Source organism: Arachis ipaensis, chromosome B01, assembly GCF_000816755.2.
Source record: "Arachis ipaensis cultivar K30076 chromosome B01, Araip1.1, whole genome shotgun sequence".
Lineage (NCBI taxonomy): Eukaryota > Viridiplantae > Streptophyta > Magnoliopsida > Fabales > Fabaceae > Arachis > Arachis ipaensis.
In genome coordinates, this window is record NC_029785.2 from 29131924 (window position 1) to 29140863 (window position 8940).

Sequence of the window (8940 nt, forward strand, 5' to 3'; positions counted from 1 at the left end):
AAGTTTTAAAATTTTTGAAATTGAAAAACAGGAAACAAGAACATTGAAGACGCAATACCAAGAAGAAAAATTAAACGAAGAAAAGAAAAATATTTTTGAAAAAAGTTTTTAATTCTTCGAAAAATTAGAAGAAGAAAATAAAAGTAGAAAATCTAACAAAATTAAAGAAAGTACTTGATCTAGGGAACAAGACAATTCTTCAGTTTGTCCAAACTCAACAATCCTCAGCAACGGCGCCAAAAACATGGTAGCACAAATCCCCATACCTTCGTACTAGTGTACCAGCAAGTGCACTGGGTCGTCCAAGTAATACCTGAGCGAGTCAGGGTCGATCCCACGAGGATTGTTGGCTTGAAGTAATCTATGGTTATCCTGCAGGTTTTAGTCAGGCAGATCAGAAGGTTGTTGATTGTGAAAGGAATACCGAATTGTAATAAAGTTAAAGGATAGGAATAGGAATAGAGTTGTAAGAAAAATGTCCGAAAGGGGGTAAAACTAATTGGATTAAGTAATAGGAATAGAGTTCAGAGTTGGAGTTGCTTTGTCTTTCTGAATTAACTCCGGTATTACTGCTCTCTTTGCTTGTGAGTGATTTCTTCAATGGCAGGCTGTATGTGATTGACACTGGTTTGAGCAGCTGCCAATACTCCTCCGGATCTGAACCCCAGGTTTAGTACGGATCCATCTTTACTTGAGGGTGAAGCACATTAGGTTCTAGCCTCTACCACAGAGACCCTAATCTCCCCGTAAATTGGCTGACTGATGTCTCGAGAAGTCCCCAATGAAGTCGTGGATTAGCTGTCTGAGAGACATATATTCAACCTGGTGGTTCATCATTGTCTGATGAAAGACACACTATGAACCCATGTAGAATGTGATAACCTTATGCCAATTCAACGCATTCATATTGATGAAGAACGAATATACATCTTTGAATTAATCAAACACAGATCGAAGAGAAACAATAATACTTTTATTAATTCATATGACTCAGTAGGGCTCCTCCCCTCAACCTAGGAGGTTTAGAAACTTATATTGAAAGTAAAATATAATGGTGAAAATGAAAATATGGCAGACTTCCCCTTGTGAGAGGTGTAAAAGTTCTTTAAATACTAGGTTAATGACTAAGGATTACACAGAAAAGGTAAAACAGTCTATTTAGTGCAAAAATCTACTTTTGGGGCCCACTTGGTGAGTGTTTGGGCTGAGCTTTGATGAGATCCATGTGCTATGAGGCTCCTTGGGCGTGGAACACCAGCTAGGGGGTCCTCTCTGGGCCTTTGGACGCTGGGCTTTGCTCTTTGGGCGCTGAACGCCTGGAAGGGGCAGAAAGCTGGCATTAGATGCCAGTTTTGGGCCTTCTAATCCGAAGCAAAGTATGAACTATTATATATTGCTGGAAAGCTCTGGAAGTCAGCTTTCCATAGCCATTAAGAGTGCTCCATTTGGACTTCTGTAGCTCCAGAAAAGCTCTTACGAATACAGGTAGGTCAGATCTAGGCAGCATCTGCAGTGCTTTCTCTGTCTCTGAATCAGACTTCTGCTCCAACTCCTCAATTTCAGCCAGAAAATACCTGAAATTGTACAAAAATACAAAAACCCGTAGTATAATCTAAAAATATGAATTTAACACTAAAACCTATAAAAACTTAATAAAAACTACTAAAAACTATATGACAGTGATGCCAAAAAGCGTATAAAATATCCACTCATCAAGGATATATTTTTTCTTTTGGTATTTTGGATTGTATATATGTATATATATACTCTGGCTGGTCTTTGCTTTGCAGGTCGAGTCTGGAGCTTGTTAATATGTATTTCTTTTGAAACTATTATCTCATATTGTATTATGTTCCTTCTGTTTCACTATTATTTACGCGTTTTATTCTTGACAACCGTTCGAGTGTGAAACGATCTTCTATTCTATTTTTTTCAGCTTTTCGTCAAGGCTCCTAGTTAAACTTCCTTTTAAATCTACCAATATATGTATTTTTCATTTTTAGAGGTCGTAATACCTCACCACCTTTGATTTACGACTTAAGCATAAAGATTTGAGTGGTAGGATGTTACATCTTCCACCTTATGTGTCCAAACTTTTATGTTATTTTTTCAGGATTTACTCAAACCTCACCTCCATGTACACCCCCTTTGATTCACATGCATATGCCTCCATACCCTCCTCCCGTTGCAGACCCTATTCCCATCATACCACTAACAGATCCTATTATTGGAAAACTCAAGTCTCTCATAGGCAAAAATACTATAATAGTACCAAGCAAAATAGCCAAGAAGACTAATGCTGGGAGTCAAAATGAATTACCAGGCAAATGTTCAGTTTCAGTTGAAAAAAAACTTTACTCTTCAAAGTCGTCACTAACTGAAATTTCAAAGTCTTTATTGGGTAAGGACTCTCCAACTAGATATTACATCAACTATAATACTCTGCCAAAATCAAGTTTTTGCCGCTCTAGAATTGAAACACCCTTTGTAAGTTGTAAATTTTTTATTTTTTTTATTGAATCTTATGAAAATTTAAAATTTGTTTGCGTTCTAAAACTTACAAGTGTTATAAGAATTTATTAAATCATTTCTATGCATTGGTTCAATTGTAGTGGCATCCAGTTGTGTTTAGAAATAGAATTAGATGAAATAGACATCAAGTGGCCACATATATATTTGAATTTGAGAAAGAAAATGAAATTAATAGATAAATATGATATCAACCATATATATAATTTACATTTTTTAGTATTTTATAACATTATATATAAGACTTAAATAATTTAAATTTCATTTTAAAAAAAATCATACATACATGAAATTTTAGCAAGAGGTTCCAAATTCGACGCAAATAGAGATAGTTTTTTCAATTTATTCCCAAGGGATGGATTGATGAAGATGTAAGTTTTTTTCTTAATTATCATCTAATTTTAAAAAAATAATAATAAATATAATTATATCAATTTTCAAGTTTTATTGTCTAAAAAAATGACCTAATTGAATATGATTTTTCTTGTATTTAAATCCTTTGTGTGTGTGCATGCTCATATGCTAACTAATGAGAAGGGGTTAGATTTAAGATGCCTAAGACATTAGTATATGTCTATTATGTTTTCTGTAAGTAATTGATTATTAATTACATGTAATTGACTCGTTTTATTTTTATATATTATGGTACCAGAGGTGTACATGAATTGGTTGTTTGCAACCATCTCAATCAGTTCTCTAGCTTCTGTAGGCGTTTTCTTTAAGTGGAGAGATCCACCTATAGAGCTGTCCAAGGAAATCTTGGATATCTCAGACAAACCATCATAGAACACGCCTGTGAGGGACTATTATGAGAGCATATCAGGAGGACATCTCCTGATCAGTTGCTTGTATCTTTCCCAAGCTTCATAGAGGGATTCACCTTCTCTTTGTCTGAAGGTTTGAACTTTCACTCTAATCTTGCTCATCCTTTGAGGAGGAAAGAACTTAGCCAGAAAAGCATTAACAAGCTTTTCCCAAGATTCAAGACTTTCTCTTGGTTGAGCATCCAACCAAAACTTAGCTCTGTCTCTTAAAGCAAAAGGAAGAATCATCAGCTTATAGACTTCAGGATCAACTCCATTAGTTTTTACAATATCACAGATCTGTAAGAATTCTACTAAGAACTGATGTGGATCTTTTAGTGGAAGTCCATGGAATTTGCAGTTCTGCTACAGAAGAGAGACTAACTGAGGCTTAAGCTCAAAATTGTTAGCTCCAATAGTAGGCACAGCAATGCTTCTGCCATAAACGTCAGAGGTAAGCATGGTGAAGTTACCAAGGACCTTTCTAGGCTCCTCTTGTAGTTCGGCCATCTCCTCTGTTTCTTGTTCAAAACTTTCTGAGAGGTCTCTTTCGGAGTGTTTTACTTTAGCTAGTTGTAAACGCCTCCTTAGAGTCTTTTCAGGTTCAGGATCAGGAGTCAAGAGGGATTCTTTATCTCTGTTCCTAGTCATAAACAAGAAGGAAAGAAAAAAGAAAGAAAAGAAAGAGACTTTCAATAGACAAGAAGCTCCTCCTTAAAGTCAGAAATAGAGAAAGAAGAAGAAGATAGAAAATAAAAATAAAAATAAGAAGTAAAAGAAGATTACCTTGAAAGGAGAAGATAGAATAAAATATAAGAGAAAAGAAGAAAGCTTTTTGTTCTACTTGGATCAAAGAGCTTCCAGTTAGATGTGAAGAAGAAAGGAAAGAAGATAAAGAAGTGAAGATGGAAGAAGAGATAGGGATAGGAGAGTTTTGAGTAATAGAGATGTGAGAAGAAGAGCAGTATAAATAGAAAAAGTAGATAAGAATTAAAATAATTTTTTGTTTTTATTTTATTAATTTAATTAATTAATTTTCGAAAATATGGTTAATAATTTAAAAATATTTTAAAATTGGTTTGTGAATTTTTGAAAATAGAAAAGAGAGAAGAGAGAGAAATTTTCGAAAATTTAAGAAAGAAGAGAGTTAGTTAGGTAGTTTTGAAAAAGATGAGAGAGAAGAAGAGAGATTTTTTTTTGAAAATTAAGAAGAGAGAAGTTAGTTAGGAGGATTTGAAAAATAAGAGAGAGAAAAAGGGATATAGTTTTCGAAAATTTGAGAGAGATAAGAGTTAGTTAGGTAATTTTGAAAAAGAAGAGAGAGAAGAAGATATTATTTTCAAAAATTAAGGAGGGAAGAGTTAGTTAGGTGGTTTTTGAAAAATATGAGAGAGAAGATAAGATATTAATTAAGAAAAGATAAAAAATAAAAATAAAAATAAAAGATAAGATAAGAAAAAGATTTTGAAATCAAAATTTGAAATTAGAAAAAAATAAGATTTTGAAATTTGATTTTGAAAAAGATATGATTTAAAAATTAGAAGTTAGAAAAGATAAGATAAGAAACAAAAAGATAAGATTAGAAAATTGATTTTGAAAAACATTTAATTTTTAAAAATTTGAAATTTGAAAAAGATAAGATGAGATTTTTGAATTTTGAAAAAGATATGATATAATTTTGAAAAAGATAAGATTTTTTTGAAAAAGATATGATTTTTACTTTTGAAAAAGTTTGATTTTTGAAAACTTGACAACTAAGATAAGATAAGATAAAATTTTAAAATCAAAATCTGAATCTTTATTAGAAAATTTTGAAAATTATGTTAAAAGATAAGAAAAGATATTATTTTTTTATTTTTGAATTTATTGATGAAAGAGAAAAATACAAAAAAGACACAAGACTTAAAATTTTTAGATCTAGCACTCTTGTTTTCTCAAAAATTTGGAGAGAAATACCAAGGGACACCAAACTTAAAAATTTTAAGATCAAGACACATACAAGACTCAAGAACACCTTGAAGACTCACAAGAACACCAAGAACAAAAAATTTAAAGACTCAAAGAATACAAGAACATAAAAAAGAACACCAAACTTTTTAGAAAACCAAAACAAAATTTTCGAAAAACACAAGAAAATAAACAAAAAAAATACCAAACTTAAAAATTGAAACAAGATTTAAACAAACAAAAAATTATTTTTGAAAATTTTTTGAAAGGAAGCTTTGAAGAAAACGAAAAACTCACAAGAACAAGAACACAAGACTCAAACAAAGAACAAGAATTAAACAAAGAAAATAAAAATATTTTTGAAAAACTTTTTATGATTTTCGAAAATTTGAAGAAGAGTAAAATAAAAATAAAAGACTCAAACCAAGAACACTAACAAAGACTCAAACAGAGGAAAGACAAATAGTTTAAAAAAGGGTATAGGAAGAAGTTTTAAAATTTTTGAAATTGAAAAACAGGAAACAAGAACATTGAAGACGCAATACCAAGAAGAAAAATTAAACGAAGAAAAGAAAAATATTTTTGAAAAAAGTTTTTAATTCTTCGAAAAATTAGAAGAAGAAAATAAAAGTAGAAAATCTAACAAAATTAAAGAAAGTACTTGATCTAGGGAACAAGACAATTCTTCAGTTTGTCCAAACTCAACAATCCTCAGCAACGGCGCCAAAAACATGGTAGCACAAATCCCCATACCTTCGTACTAGTGTACCAGCAAGTGCACTGGGTCGTCCAAGTAATACCTGAGCGAGTCAGGGTCGATCCCACGAGGATTGTTGGCTTGAAGTAATCTATGGTTATCCTGCAGGTTTTAGTCAGGCAGATCAGAAGGTTGTTGATTGTGAAAGGAATACCGAATTGTAATAAAGTTAAAGGATAGGAATAGGAATAGAGTTGTAAGAAAAATGTCCGAAAGGGGGTAAAACTAATTGGATTAAGTAATAGGAATAGAGTTCAGAGTTGGAGTTGCTTTGTCTTTCTGAATTAACTCCGGTATTACTGCTCTCTTTGCTTGTGAGTGATTTCTTCAATGGCAGGCTGTATGTGATTGACACTGGTTTGAGCAGCTGCCAATACTCCTCCGGATCTGAACCCCAGGTTTAGTACGGATCCATCTTTACTTGAGGGTGAAGCACATTAGGTTCTAGCCTCTACCACAGAGACCCTAATCTCCCCGTAAATTGGCTGACTGATGTCTCGAGAAGTCCCCAATGAAGTCGTGGATTAGCTGTCTGAGAGACATATATTCAACCTGGTGGTTCATCATTGTCTGATGAAAGACACACTATGAACCCATGTAGAATGTGATAACCTTATGCCAATTCAACGCATTCATATTGATGAAGAACGAATATACATCTTTGAATTAATCAAACACAGATCGAAGAGAAACAATAATACTTTTATTAATTCATATGACTCAGTAGGGCTCCTCCCCTCAACCTAGGAGGTTTAGAAACTTATATTGAAAGTAAAATATAATGGTGAAAATGAAAATATGGCAGACTTCCCCTTGTGAGAGGTGTAAAAGTTCTTTAAATACTAGGTTAATGACTAAGGATTACACAGAAAAGGTAAAACAGTCTATTTAGTGCAAAAATCTACTTTTGGGGCCCACTTGGTGAGTGTTTGGGCTGAGCTTTGATGAGATCCATGTGCTATGAGGCTCCTTGGGCGTGGAACACCAGCTAGGGGGTCCTCTCTGGGCCTTTGGACGCTGGGCTTTGCTCTTTGGGCGCTGAACGCCTGGAAGGGGCAGAAAGCTGGCATTAGATGCCAGTTTTGGGCCTTCTAATCCGAAGCAAAGTATGAACTATTATATATTGCTGGAAAGCTCTGGAAGTCAGCTTTCCATAGCCATTAAGAGTGCTCCATTTGGACTTCTGTAGCTCCAGAAAAGCTCTTACGAATACAGGTAGGTCAGATCTAGGCAGCATCTGCAGTGCTTTCTCTGTCTCTGAATCAGACTTCTGCTCCAACTCCTCAATTTCAGCCAGAAAATACCTGAAATTGTACAAAAATACAAAAACCCGTAGTATAATCTAAAAATATGAATTTAACACTAAAACCTATAAAAACTTAATAAAAACTACTAAAAACTATATGACAGTGATGCCAAAAAGCGTATAAAATATCCACTCATCAAGGATATATTTTTTCTTTTGGTATTTTGGATTGTATATATGTATATATATACTCTGGCTGGTCTTTGCTTTGCAGGTCGAGTCTGGAGCTTGTTAATATGTATTTCTTTTGAAACTATTATCTCATATTGTATTATGTTCCTTCTGTTTCACTATTATTTACGCGTTTTATTCTTGACAACCGTTCGAGTGTGAAACGATCTTCTATTCTATTTTTTTCAGCTTTTCGTCAAGGCTCCTAGTTAAACTTCCTTTTAAATCTACCAATATATGTATTTTTCATTTTTAGAGGTCGTAATACCTCACCACCTTTGATTTACGACTTAAGCATAAAGATTTGAGTGGTAGGATGTTACATCTTCCACCTTATGTGTCCAAACTTTTATGTTATTTTTTCAGGATTTACTCAAACCTCACCTCCATGTACACCCCCTTTGATTCACATGCATATGCCTCCATACCCTCCTCCCGTTGCAGACCCTATTCCCATCATACCACTAACAGATCCTATTATTGGAAAACTCAAGTCTCTCATAGGCAAAAATACTATAATAGTACCAAGCAAAATAGCCAAGAAGACTAATGCTGGGAGTCAAAATGAATTACCAGGCAAATGTTCAGTTTCAGTTGAAAAAAAACTTTACTCTTCAAAGTCGTCACTAACTGAAATTTCAAAGTCTTTATTGGGTAAGGACTCTCCAACTAGATATTACATCAACTATAATACTCTGCCAAAATCAAGTTTTTGCCGCTCTAGAATTGAAACACCCTTTGTAAGTTGTAAATTTTTTATTTTTTTTATTGAATCTTATGAAAATTTAAAATTTGTTTGCGTTCTAAAACTTACAAGTGTTATAAGAATTTATTAAATCATTTCTATGCATTGGTTCAATTGTAGTGGCATCCAGTTGTGTTTAGAAATAGAATTAGATGAAATAGACATCAAGTGGCCACATATATATTTGAATTTGAGAAAGAAAATGAAATTAATAGATAAATATGATATCAACCATATATATAATTTACATTTTTTAGTATTTTATAACATTATATATAAGACTTAAATAATTTAAATTTCATTTTAAAAAAAATCATACATACATGAAATTTTAGCAAGAGGTTCCAAATTCGACGCAAATAGAGATAGTTTTTTCAATTTATTCCCAAGGGATGGATTGATGAAGATGTAAGTTTTTTTCTTAATTATCATCTAATTTTAAAAAAATAATAATAAATATAATTATATCAATTTTCAAGTTTTATTGTCTAAAAAAATGACCTAATTGAATATGATTTTTCTTGTATTTAAATCCTTTGTGTGTGTGCATGCTCATATGCTAACTAATGAGAAGGGGTTAGATTCCTAAGACCTAAGACATTAGTATATGTCTATTATGTTTTCTGTAAGTAATTGATTATTAATTACATGTAATTGACTCGTTTTATTTTTATGGTACATA